Source organism: Bufo bufo, chromosome 6 (assembly GCF_905171765.1).
Source record: "Bufo bufo chromosome 6, aBufBuf1.1, whole genome shotgun sequence".
In the NCBI taxonomy this organism is placed as follows: Eukaryota; Metazoa; Chordata; class Amphibia; order Anura; family Bufonidae; genus Bufo; species Bufo bufo.
In genome coordinates this window covers 384,474,828-384,488,250 of record NC_053394.1, presented here as the reverse complement: position 1 = coordinate 384,488,250, position 13,423 = coordinate 384,474,828, and the positions used below count along the sequence as shown (strand labels likewise).

The 13,423-nt window shown below is 47.3% G+C and overlaps 1 long non-coding RNA gene and 1 pseudogene across 1 annotated transcript; both read right to left on the bottom strand.

Moving 5' to 3' along the window:
• Positions 1 to 13,423, bottom strand: part of LOC121003521 — a 342,146-nt pseudogene that overhangs the window by 238,249 nt on the left and 90,474 nt on the right.
• LOC121003621 lies at positions 438 to 12,552 on the bottom strand. The gene is made up of 3 exons (XR_005779562.1): positions 12,502 to 12,552; positions 618 to 761; positions 438 to 488 (listed from the first exon to the last, which is right to left on the bottom strand). It is a non-coding gene; the product is annotated as an uncharacterized LOC121003621 (long non-coding RNA).

The window sequence follows — 13,423 nt, the reverse complement described above, 5'->3', positions numbered from 1 at the left end:
TGTTGTGGCCAATTTCCAACAGTAGGAAACACATCCAGTGACTGAATTCATTCCTTACATACAGATAATGAGAGGACGGGTGTATTTAGTCATGTCTATTACCTGGTGATGTGAGGGGTCGGTGATCCTCCATCATGACGTCCTTGTACAGATCTTTGTGTCCTTCTAAATACTCCCACTCCTCCATGGAGAAATAGACGGTGACATCCTGACACCTTATAGGAACCTGACAACACAATGATACAGTCATCACCCAGATCCCTTCATAGCGTTCCTGTATAATGTCCCAGCATTCCCAGCAGTGTCACCTCTCCAGTCAGCAGCTCAATCATCTTGTTGGTGAGTTCTAGGATCTTCTCTCTATTGATTTCCTCATGTATCAGGGGGTGAGGTGGAGGCCCCATGATTGGGCTCAGGGTTCTTCCCCATCCTTCAGACACAGGGTCCTGACAGCGCTCACTAGAGGTCTTCTTCACTACTGTGTAGTCCTGGTTATGGAGAGACACAGTAATAACTATCACTCCATACATCTCCAGAGTCCCTCACCTCTCCAGTCATGTCCATCTGTTAGTAACATAGAGAAGATGATGTAATGTGACATCATCAGAATCTCTCACCTCTCCAGTAAGCCGGAGGAGGATCTCTAGGGTGAGATTTATTATCCTCTCTGCCATCTTGTCTCTGTCCATTCTGGTCGGGTCAATCAGGAGAAGGATCTTATATAGAAGATCTCCACTGAGCGGATCCTATATTGTAGGAACCTGAATGGAAAGAAGATGAGACAATGTAAAATCCTACAAAATCTCATGTAAAATACAATAACTGGACATAAGAGGAGACATCGGGGGAGATAATAAAGTGTAGATGTTGTGTTCTCTCTTTTTATAGTGATCGAAACGTGTGTGAGGTCAAGGCAGTTTCATGATATGTCATAAAATCCAATATATATAAAATACTAAACATAAGTTGATCAACAAGTCATAAAACTGGGAATAAAAAATATATATAGAATAAAATGCAGACAGACCTGCAGAGCGAACTAACACCCCGGAATGAAGACCACATTAGCCCTTTTACATACATGTGTCTATTTTATTCTAGATTTTTTTATTCCCAGTTTTATGACTTGTTGATCAACTTGGATGTTTAGTATTTTCTATATATTGGATTTTATAATCCAGATCATTTGTAGGTTTCATTTGTTGGTATATAGAACAACTGAAGAAACCGCAGGGTGTGCATTGTGAATGACTAGAATACTCCAAAAACAGCCTGACACGGTCCGGCCCAGGTTCTGATATCAGCACAGCTCCGGATAAGGAGCGATTGGTCCCTCATTTTTATACTATTGCAACCACTGAGGAACAAAACGTACAGTTTTGAAATGCGTTTGGTGTAACTGCGGTATTAATCCATCGAGTGCAACTGCGGCACCAACCTATTGAGAGGAATAAACGTATCCTTCATACCATTCTGGACACTGAAACAGCAGAAGTCGGCGTTCCCGTATCCCTACTACACACACGCAAGTAAGTGTCCCGGCACACAAGAGAACTATAGGATCCAGCAGAGCATCGAGATCATAGGTGAGCGGAGGTCATCAATATCAGATCGGGGAGGGTCCCCCAGTTGATCAGCTGTATGAAGAGAAGGTACACGCTGTGAGCACCTGCCGTCTCCAGTCTCTCTTCCTTCTTGCCATAGACATGACAGCGGCGAGCAGGATAGGAGACGGCGCTCATCTTCTCCTCATACAGCTGACCTGTGGGGGTGCCGGATGTCGAATCCCCACCAATCCAATACTGATGACCTATCTTGAGGATAGATCATCAATATTAAAAGCCCAGAGAACCCCTTTAAAAACAGCAGGTTTGGGAAATTTGCGTAAAAATTATAAGAATTGTTTCTAAACTTCTAAGCCTGTTCTAAAAAAATAAAATGACATTTACAGAAGGGGGAACATAAAGTAGACATATGGGGGATGTAAAGTAATAACTATTTTACGAGGTATCACTATCTGCTGGAAAAGCAGAGAAATTAACATTTTGAAAACTGTGAATTTTTCCAAAAAATTTCTGAAGGGGTTAATGCAGGGAAATCTAACCGCAGTTTGTCCGTCATTTCACCATCACACATAATAAAGATGGCGGTTTGATACCTACATGGTGTAGAGATGGGTCTGCACGGCTGATCGGTGGAGAAGACTTCTGGAGGGTCAGGATGCGGACTCTGACACCGGAAGGACTGAACGAAGAAATCCAAGGAATTCCAGAATCTCTCCATTTCCCGGGTCATTCTGCCCTTCTCCAATATGGAGCATTAATACTCCTCATGTGCGCATGCGCTGCACTCTGCTTGGCTCCTCCTCCCCTGTGCTGGCGTGGTGAGCACGAGACCACCGCTTCCTGCGAAAAAAAGTCCCCTTTAGAACCCCCACTTCCCCCATTGTGCCCCCAAAAAATGCCCCTATAGGGCCACCAGATGCCCCATAGTGCCGTTCTCCCCTATAGTGCCCCCCATAATGTGTCAATAAAAAAAAAGCCCCTTTAGAGCCCCCAGATGCCCCCCATAGTGCTCCTCTCCCCCATGGTGCCCCCCCATAATGTGCCAGTAAGAAATGCCCCCAGAGTGCCACCCCCCAAAAAAATTGGGCTGTAAGAATTGTCAGATGCCCCCATAGTGCCAGCTCCCCCTCCTCCAAAAAAAAAGGAAAAAAAAAACAAAACAAAACACTAATACTTACCTCCATCAGCAGCGATCTTCCGGCCTGTGTCCCTGCTGTGTGCTGCCCAACTCAGACGGCGCGATGATGACGTCATCGCGCCGCCTGAGCCGGCCTCTGATAGGCTGCAGGCATTAGTGCCTGCGGCCTATTAGAAGAACAGGGGAGGGACACGCCTCTCCCTCCCCTGCCGAAGCACAGCACGGGCATCTGTATCGCTGTCCTGAGGACGGCCATACAGATGAATATGGAGATGAGCGCTTCCACAATGTCCCCCCATTACAGTGTCACCCACAGCGCCCCCATAACAGTGACATCCACAGCGCCCCCCATTACAGTGACATCTACGGTGTTAAATGAATTCGGCCACTGATCTCACACAGAGGGTGAAGCCCCACATCATATACATTTCAGTTCAGCCCAAATTCATTTAACCCTTTAAAAACACCAGTTACTTATTGAAATCAGTGACAGTGTCCGTCTGTCCATTTTGCTGCCAGTTCTTGTGCCAGAACCTGTTTGGGCTGAACTCCCCTGTATATGGTGCGGGCACCACCTCTGTATGTCACCAGTGTGAGATCAGTGCCCGAATCCATTTCTGTCTTTAAATCACACTTTTCTGCCCATTTTGTGCCCGTCTTTAATATTTTAATGCCGCTTTCATCTGATTTCCCCTCAGGACGCTCACTGCAACTTCTGAATAAGAAACCAACTTCAGCCTTGTGTCTTGTATTTATATATCCTTGGGGGTGTGATCCTCTTCTTGTAGTGCCACTCATTTTTATCCAGTCATGTTTTTAGTGATTTTTAGAAAATATGAGTTTTTATGTTTTGGTTGTTCCAATCCCCGGCTCCAGTCCACGTCTCTGAGATCTCCTGGATATGTCTTCTATATAACGTCCCCTGCTCCAGTCCACATCTCTGACATCTCCTGGATATGTCTTCTATATAACGCCCCCTGCTCCAGTCCACGTCTCTGAGATCTCCTGGATTTGTCTTCTATATAACGCCCCCTCCTGCAGTCCACGTCTCTGAGATCTCCTGCATATGTCTTCTATATAACGTCCCCTGCTCCAGTCCACGTCTCTGAGCTCTCCTGCATATGTCTTCTATATAACGCCCCCTGCTCCAGTCCACGTCTCTGAGATCTCCTGGATATGTCTTCTATATAACGCCCCCTGTTCCAGTCCATGTCTCTCAGATCTCCTGGATATGTCTTCTATATAACGCCCCCTGCTCCAGTCCACGTCTCTGAGATCTCCTGGATATGTCTTCTATATAACGCCCCCTGCTCCAGTCCACGTCTCTGAGATCTCCTGGATATGTCTTCTATATAACGCCCCCTCCTCCAGTCCATGTCTCTCAGATCTCCTGGATATGTCTTCTATATAACGCCCCCTGCTCCAGTCCACGTCTCTGAGATCTCCTGGATATGTCTTCTATATAACGCCCCCTGCTCCAGTCCACGTCTCTGAGATCTCCTGGATATGTCTTCTATATAACGCCCCCTGCTCCAGTCCATGTCTCTCAGATCTCCTGGATATGTCTTCTATATAACGCCCTCTGCTCCAGTCCACGTCTCTGAGATCTCCTGGATATGTCTTCTATATAACGCCCCTGCTCCAGTCCATGTCTCTGAGATCTCCTGGATATGTCTTCTATATAACGCCCCCTGCTCCAGGCTTTTGTTGCACCTGAGGAAGGCCGCCCTTGAAATGCATTGTATACTAGAACCAACCTCTTGTGATTCATATTTTATGTTATTATCTTTAACCGCCTCCGGACCGCCTAACGCAGATTCGCGTTCCGGAGGTGGCAGCGCTGCGCAGAGTCACGCATATGCGCGTCATCTCGCGAGACGCGAGATTTCGCTCAAAGCCGGCCCGCGCATGCGCATCGCGGGCCGGCAAAAGTTAAAGAACAATTTCGTCACCAGCCTGCCAGCAACGATCATTGACTGGCAGGCTGGCGATTTTCAAAAAAACTAATCACAAGCCATATAACAGATCATATTAGTAAATATGATCTGTTATATGGCTTGTCTGCTCCTGTGCTGGTCCTTTTCGTCGGTTGGATCCAGCAGAGGAGCAGGCTTCACAGTGAGTAGCACCAACACCACACTTTAGCCCCAGATCACCCCCTGCACCCCAATTAACCCTTTGATCACCCCTTTGATCGCCCCTGTCAATCACTTAGTGAAAGACAAAAAGTGATCAGTGTAAACTGTTACTTTTTTTTTTCACTAGTATTGGCTGTTAGGTTTTAGGATAGTTTAGGCCCCTTGGTTAGGTAGTTAGCGTCAGTTAGCGCCCAGCCCACCGCACATCAGTCACTGATTCGCTGATTAGCGTATCGCTAATCAGCATTTGTACTTTTATAGTATCTGTAAGTGATCAAAATTGATCACGGTCAGATCTATAATTGTATTAGTGTCACTTTAGTTCGCCCTCCACCCAAAACGCAGTGTTTGCCCGATCAGGCCTGATCAGTCGCCCACACGTGCGTTCACCCACGCCCGCCCCACCGCAGTGACAAAAAAAAATATATTTTTTGATCACTGCACATTCACTTTACACGCTCTGCGGCGATAAAAAAATCAGTTTTGATATTTTTTATCAACCGCAGCGGCCTCCGGTACTTCGCTAGCCTCCCCTTTGTAAGACAGGCTTGCTTTTTTTCTTGGGTAGTCTCAGGGAATACCCCCAAATTTAGTAGTCCAAATGGCAAACAGGGGGTATTCTTCTGAAGAGGCCTACAGGATTCTGACCCAGTCGGATGAGGAGTGGGAACCCTCATCTGACGAATCTAGCGGGTCAGAATATGAACCTGTGGAAAGCAGTGGCTCTCTGACCCAAAGTTCGGACGAGGAGGTGGAGGTCCCTGATAGAACCAGGCGTACCTGGCCCCGTGTCGCTAGACCACAGGTTGCGCAGCATCCGCTTCAAGAGCAGCAGAGTGGGGCTGGCGCTGCCGGATCACGTGGTGAGGCATACACCAGCAGCGCAGCCCATCCTGGACCTAGTACCAGCACTGCCGTACAACATGGTGACGTGGCGAGCACCAGAAGGGCAGTTGAAGCTGGTACGGTGGCACGTGCACTAGTTACCCCGTCACAGCCACAGCACAGACAGGCCCGTAGAGCCCCTAGAATCCCTGAGGTGCTGGCAAACCCTGATTGGCAGTCCCCAACTTCAGCCGCACCAGTAGTTCCCCCTTTCACCGCCCAGTCTGGAGTTCGGGTTGAGACAGCTCAGATCGGTTCGGCCCTGGGATTTTTTGAGCTGTTCTTGACTGCGGAGCTCTTGGACTTAGTCGTGGCAGAGACAAACCGGTATGCCACACAATTTATATCCGCCAACCCGGGAAGCTTTTATGCCCAGCCTTTCCGGTGGAAACCAGTCCAAGTTTCCGAAATTAAAATTTTTCTGGGCCTTCTCCTCAACATGGGTCTAACTAAAAAGCATGAATTGCGGTCATATTGGTCCACGAACCCGATTCATCACATGCCCATGTTCTCTGCTGCTATGTCCAGGGCACGATTTGAGGCCATCCTCCGTTTCCTGCATTTTAGCGACAACACCACCTCCCGTCCCAGAGGCCACCCAGCTTTTGACCGGCTCCACAAAATTCGGCCCCTCATAGACCACTTCAACCAGAAATTTGCAGATTTGTATACCCCCGAGCAAAACATCTGCGTAGACGAGTCCCTAATACATTTTACCGGGCGCCTTGGCTTCAAACAATACATCCCAAGCAAGTGTGCCCGGTATGGGGTTAAATTGTATAAGCTCTGTGAAAGGGCCACAGACTATACCCACAAATTTCAGATCTATGAGGGAAAAGATCAGACCCTGGAGCTGGTCGGTTGCCCTGACTACCTGGGGAGCAGTGGGTGTCACCCTTATTTGGCAAGGGGTACCATCTTTATGTGGACAATTTCTACACAAGTGTGGCCCTCTTTAGGCATTTGTTTCTAGAACGGATTTGCGCCTGTGGCACCGCGCGAACTAGTCGTGTGGGCTTCCCCCAACGGCTCGTTACCACCCGTCTTGCAAGGGGGAGAGGGCTGCCTTGTGTAACGAAGAACTGCTCGCGGTGAAATGGAGAGACAAGCGTGACGTTTACATGCTCTCCTCCATTCACGCAGACACGACAATCCAAATTGAGCGAGCAACCCGTGTCATTGAAAAGCCCCTCTCAGTCCACGACTATAATTTGCTCATGGGAGGGGTGGACTTCAATGACCAGATGTTGTCTCCGTATTTAGTTTCCCAACGCACCAGACGCTGGTATAAGAAGGTGTCTGTATATTTAATTCAATTGGCTCTGTACAATAGTTTTGTTCTCTACAGTAAGGCTGGGAGAACAGGATCCTTCCTCAAATTCCAGGAAGAGATCATTGAGAACCTCCTGTATCCAGAAGGTTCCGTGGCCCCATCCACCAGTGTAGTTAGCCGTCTACACGAGCGACATTTCCCCAGTGTCGTTCCTGGTACCTCAACCCAACCGTCACCCCGAAAAAGATGTCGTGTCTGTAGCAGGAGTGGAATAAGGCGTGACACCCGCTATTTCTGTCCTGACTGTCCTGACCACCCTGCCCTATGCTTTGGAGAGTGTTTCCGGAAGTACCACACCCAGGTACACTTAGCATAGGGATTGCGTTACACAGGACAGGCACACAGGGCTATTAGGGCCCTTACACTCACAGCTGCTGCAAACCTCTCCTTTCACCTGGGATAAAGTGCATAATGTACTTCACCACATCTCTGGGCAATTTGCGCTTTGCACATTGTCCCATGGGGAAGGAGAGGTTTGTTCTATAAAGGTAAAAAAAACTAAACAAAAAAAAAAATACCAGTAAGTAAAAAAGTTAACGTTCAGTTAAAAAAGTTTCTATGTTCTGTTCAAAAGTTAATAAATTTATTGCGTTGCGGCCCGGTTTTTTCTTTTGTTTTTTTTACCTTCCAGGTGGACCAACCGATCGACTAGCTGCAGCACTGATGTGCATTCGGACAGAAGCATTGCGCTGCTGTCAGATTACACGCAAATCGGTGTATGCGGCGCTGCAAGACGAGATTTCTCCTCTGCAGTAAAAGATATGTTTGCCGAGGCATATGAGCTGAGGAGGTGGCGGTGTTCATATACTTTGGCAAACACTTTGTATATATAAAAAAAAAAAATCCAGGCAAGGATTTATTCATCCACATCGATTGATGTGAATGGAGAAATCGGGTTTGCCAGGGCATACGAGCTAAGTGTGTATGGATGTTGGGCGGAGCTCCTATGTCCTGGCAGACGCCTTTCCCCTCCTTTTTCTTTTTTTGGCAGAGATTTTTTCCTCCCCATTGATCGATGCGAATGAAGAAATCTGTGCCGTTCATTTTTTCTTTCAGCCCAGAGGCTGAACGGAAAAAAAAATCTCATTACCCGTATGCTCAATATAAGGAGAATAGCAGAAACTCCTAATGCTGGGCATACATGTAATGATTGCGGAGACCCTCAAATGCCAGGGCAGTACAAACACCCCACAAATAACACCATTTTGGAAAGAAGACACCCCAAGGTATTCGCTGAGGGGCATATTGAGTCCATGAAAGATTGAAATTTTTGTCCCAAGTTAGCGGAAAGGGAGACTTTGTGAGAAAAAAATCTATTTCCGCTAACTTGTGGCAAAAATTTTTTTCTTCTATGAACTCGCCATGCCCCTCATTGAATACCTTGGGGTCACATGTGGGGTATTTATACTGCCCTGGCATTTTAGGGGCCCCAAAGCGTGAGAAGAAGTCTGGTATCCAAATGTCTAAAAATGCCCTCCTAAAAGGGCACCTTTTCTTCAAGCCAAACCCGAACAGAAGGGAGGGAGGGCCCCCTTCCAGGCCCCGCCTCCAGCCACGCCCATGTCCCGCCTCCAACCCTGTCCCGTCTCCACCCCTGGACGCTGTCGCACCGCGATCGTTACGCCCCTGATCCCACGCCTGCGCCGTCCCGTTTAGTATTCGGCGCAGGCGCGGGATTTACGGGACGAAGAGGAGAACTCGGACGTCAATCAACTGGACATGGGCGTGCCACTGCCAAAGGGTGAATAGACGGAGCCTCTAGGTGCTGCAGGAACGCCCTCATAGCACCTAGAGGCTCATTAGCATATTATAAGTCTTTATTTTAAGAGAACGACGGCAGCGGCGGGCAGGGAGTTATAAAGCGTACTGTTATGTACTCCTGACATTAGCACATCGCTATATCAGTCAGCTACATAACATAACGTTTTTTCTGATGATTGACAGATTCAGAAACCTGTTTAAAGGGCTTCTGTCACCCCACTAAACTCTTTCTTTTTTTTTTTGGCTTCTTATAATCCCTATACTGCGATATATGAATACATAAATGTTATTAGTCATTTTGGTTCAGTAGATAATGAATAAACCGCACTTTTATAATATGTAAATTACCTGTCTACCAGCAAGTAGGGGGTTACTTGCTGGTAGCAGCCGCATCCTCCTATCATAATGACGCCCCCTCCTCATGCTGATTGACAGGGCCAGCGAATGCGATCGTCCTCTGGCTGGCCCTGTCTGCTATCAAGATCTCGCGCCTTCGCCGTAACGGTCTTCAGTTGGCGCAGGTGCACTGAGAGGAGGACGCTCGCTCGGCCGCTCCTTCCTCAGTGCGCCTACACCAATGACGTCACATCTACACCCGGCGCAGGCGCACTGAGGATGGAGCGGCCGAGCGAGCGTCCTCCTATCAGTGCGCCTGCGCCGACTGAAGACCGCTACGGCGCAGGCGCAAGATCTTGATAGCAGACAGGGCCAGCCAGAGGACGATCGCGTTCGCTGGCCCTGTCAATCAACATGAGGAGGGGGCGTCATTATGATAGGAGGATGCGGCTGCTACCAGCAAGTAACCCCCTACTTGCTGGTAGACAGGTAATTTACATATTATAAAAGTCTGTTTTATTCATTATCTACTGAACCAAAATGACTAATAACATTATGTATTCATATATCGCAGTATAGGGATTATAAGAAGGCAAAAAAAAAAAAGAAAGAGTTTAGTGGGGGGACAGAAGCCCACACTGTTACATACAATTACACAATTCAAATGTTTTATATTTATACCTTTTTAGAAGTGAGTGACAGACTAGGACAGGTGTCAGGACTCAGGACTGTCTTGGTCAGGTTGTCTGCAGGCAGGGCACAGTGGGCACTACATGGGCAGGCTGCTGGAGCTGGACTGGAGAGGAGAAGAAGAATGATTTATCCCACGGAGCTCCCTACCTCTCTCTCTGATGTCATCACTTCCTTATCAGAGAGAGGGAGGGAGGGACTGGGAGGCAGGGGAGGAGCGAGGGGAGGAGCCTGAACAGTGAGTGAACACAGCGCTGCCTGGCATCACTGTAGTGTAGACTGGAGGAGGGAGGAGGGAGGAGGGAGGAGGGGAGGCTCGGGAGCGCTGCGCTCAGCTGATAACCCGGAGTGACAGCTTAAATATGCGATCGTAGTCTCGGTCGGACCACACTGCAGTTTGAATGAATAATCCTGTGCCCGGGTCTAAGAAAGGCTTGTGCCCGGGTCTAAGAAAGGCTTGTACCCGGGCACAGGATTACAAACCCGGACTGTCCGGGTGAATCCCGGACGGGTGGCAACCCTAGTCCTCTGGACCATGCCTAGCAACCCTATTTTAAGCACAGGTAAAAGTAGGCAGTACAGGGAACAAAATTGTGGAATTAAGGGGTAATTGAATACAGTGAAAAGTTGAAATAGGGCCACCAAGGAGATATTAATCACCACAATCCAATACTCCAAAAAATATACAGTCATGTGAAAAAATTAGGACACCCTTTGAAAGCATGTGGTTTTTTGTAACATTTTTAATAAATGGTTATTTCATCTCCGTTTCAACAATACAGAGAGATTAAAGTAATCCAACTAAACAAAGAAAACTGAAGAAAAGTCTTTTCAAGATCTTCTGTAAATGTCATTCTACAAAAATGCCTATTCTAACTGAGGAAAAAGATAGGACACCCTCACATGTATTCCCTCTTAAATTGGCTCAGATCTCACACAGGTATATCACACCAGGTGCACATAATTAGTAGATCGTTACTCTGCATGTTGAATGAGGCTTGCCCTATTTAAACCTCAGACATTTAGTTTGGTGTGCTCCTGACTGTTGAAGTGAGAGTGAGCACCATGGTGAGAGCAAAAGAGCTGTCAGAGGACTTCAGAAAAAAGATTGTAGCAGCCTATGAGTCTGGGAAGGGATTTAAAAAGATCTCAAAAGATTTTGAAATCAGCCATTCCACTGTCCGGAAGATAGTCTACAAGTGGAGGGCTTTCAAAACAACTGCCAACATGCCCAGGACTGGTCGCCCCAGCAAGTTCACCCCAAGAGCAGACCGCAAGATGCTAAAAGAGGTATCCAAAAACCCTAAAGTGTCATCTCGAGAACTACAGCAGGCTCTGGCTACTGTTGATGTAGAAGTACATGCCTCTACAATCAGAAAGAGACTGTACAAGTTTAACTTGCATGGGAGGTGTGCAAGGAGGAAACCTTTGCTTTCCAAGAGAAACATCGAGGCCAGACTGACATTTGCCAGCGATAAAGTTGACAAAGACCAGGACTTCTGGAATAATGTTCTTTGGACAGATGAGTCCAAAATTGAATTATTTGGACACAACAGCAGAGGACATGTTTGGCGTAAACCAAACACAGCATTCCAAGAAAAGAACCTCATACCAACTGTGAAGCATGGAGGTGGAAGTGTCATGGTTTGGGGCTGCTTTGCTGCAGCAGGACCTGGTCAGCTCACCATCATAGAATCCACGATGAATTCTACTGTGTATCAGAAGGTGCTTGAAGAACATGTGAGACCATCAGTTAGAAAATTAAAGCTGAAGCGGAACTGGACCATGCAACATGACAATGACCCAAAACATACTAGTAAATCAACCAAAGATTGGCTGAAAAAGAAGAAATGGAGAGTCCTGGAATGGCCAAGTCAAAGTCCAGATTTGAATCCCATTGAGATGCTGTGGGGTGACTTGAAAAGGGCTGTACGTGCAAGAAACCCCTCAAACATCTCACAGCTGAAAAAGTTCTGCATTGAGGAGTGGGGTAAAATTTCCTCAGACCGATGTCGAAGACTGGTAGATGGCTACAAGAACCGTCTCACTGCAGTTATTTCAGCCAAAGGAGGTAACACTCGCTATTAGGGGCAAGGGTGTCCTATCTTTTTCCTCAGTTAGAATAGGCATTTTTGTAGAATGACATTTACAGAAGATCTTGAAAAGACTTTTCTTCAGTTTTCTTTGTTTAGTCGGATTACTTTAATCTCTCTGTATTGTTGAAACGGAGATGAAATAACCATTTATTAAAAATGTTACAAAAAACCACATGCTTTCAAAGGGTGTCCTAATTTTTTCACATGACTGTATATATGACAGTGATATTTGAAGCTGGTGTCCTGCCCCAGAAGCTGCGTCTTTACTTCCTGCTTCATGTTCTCTGGAATTTGTAGATTAGGCTGAGTTCACACTTCAGTTATTTGATCAGTTATTTCCATCAGTTATTGTGAGCCAAAACCTGGTGTGGGAGAAAAACACAGAACAAGTGCAGATCTTCCCATTACACCTTATCTCTGAGTAGCTTCACTACTGGTCTGGGGTCAATAACTGAAGGAAATAACTGAAGAGTGAACTTGGCCTTAAGGGCGGATGGAGCTGTGTATCTTTGTGGCTGTGGAGCCTTATATGTGTGGATGTGATGAGTGTTCCACTTACCTGGGGGCAGGCGTGTCCTCCACTGACAACCCTTCACTATGGAGCCTCCTGGGCTGTCATTTCTACCACCATGCAGGAGTCGGGCTCCAGGCTGTGCTGCAGGAGAAGGGACAGGACCTGTGATGATGTCATGACCATGTGACCGTGTGTGGGAGGAGTCAGGTTATGCTGCAGGAGAAGGTACAGGACCTGTGATGATCTCGTGACCATGTGATCAGGTGTGGGCGGAGTCAGGCTGTGCAGCAGGAGAAGGTACAGGAGCTGTGATGACGTCATGACCGTGTGATCAGGTGTGGGAGGAGTCAGGCTGTGCTGCAGAAGGTACAGGACCTGTGATGATGTCATGACCATGTGACCGTGTGTGGGAGGAGTCAGGCTGTGCTGCAGGAGAAGGTACAGGACCCGTGATGATGTCATGACCATGTGATCAGGTGTGGGAGGAGTCAGGCTGTGCTGCAGGAGAAGGTACAGGACCTGTGATGATGTCATGACCATGTGATCAGGTGTGGGAGGAGTCAGGTTATGCTGCAGGAGAAGGTACAGGACCTGTGATGATGTCATGACCATGTGATCAGGTGTGGGAGGAGTCAGTCTGTGCTGGAGGAGGTACAGGACCTGTGATGATGTCATGACCATGTGATCAGGTGTGGGCGGAGTCATGGAGATCACATGACCAGGGTTATCAGCTCTGTGTGTGAGACTCTGCTGTGCTGTGTGGAATTCCAGTCTGTATGTAGCAGAGCTGTAAGCCTGTAATGTTTGTATAGATGAGCTGTATCCGTGTAATGTCTGTGTAGTTGAGCTGTATGTGCATACAACCAAGCTGTTTATGTGTAGTATGCCTCTAAAGAGTTCTATCAGTGTGTGCAGCAGAGCTGTGTATGTGTAATGTTTAGTTACTACAGCTGAGTCTTTGTCATGT